Genomic DNA, 242 nt, shown 5'->3' on the forward strand with positions numbered 1-242 from the left:
AAAAGGACCAAGTGGAGGAGCGGACTCGGAGCTGGGGTACTTGGGGAAGTGGGAGGTCCATCTGCCGAAGAGTTGTGTTATGAACCAATATTAGAGGACGCCTCTTGTTTCCACACTAGGTTCCCATACCACATGGCAGAGTCTTATTTGGTTTAAAAGTGCCACGTCAGTAAAAGTGGGACCGAGGAACTTTTCTTATGGAGGTAAGGCGCATCAAAGTGCGAAAGGGAAGGGCGCAGAAA

This window comes from Elaeis guineensis, chromosome 1 (genome assembly GCF_000442705.2).
Source record: "Elaeis guineensis isolate ETL-2024a chromosome 1, EG11, whole genome shotgun sequence".
NCBI lineage: Eukaryota > Viridiplantae > Streptophyta > Magnoliopsida > Arecales > Arecaceae > Elaeis > Elaeis guineensis.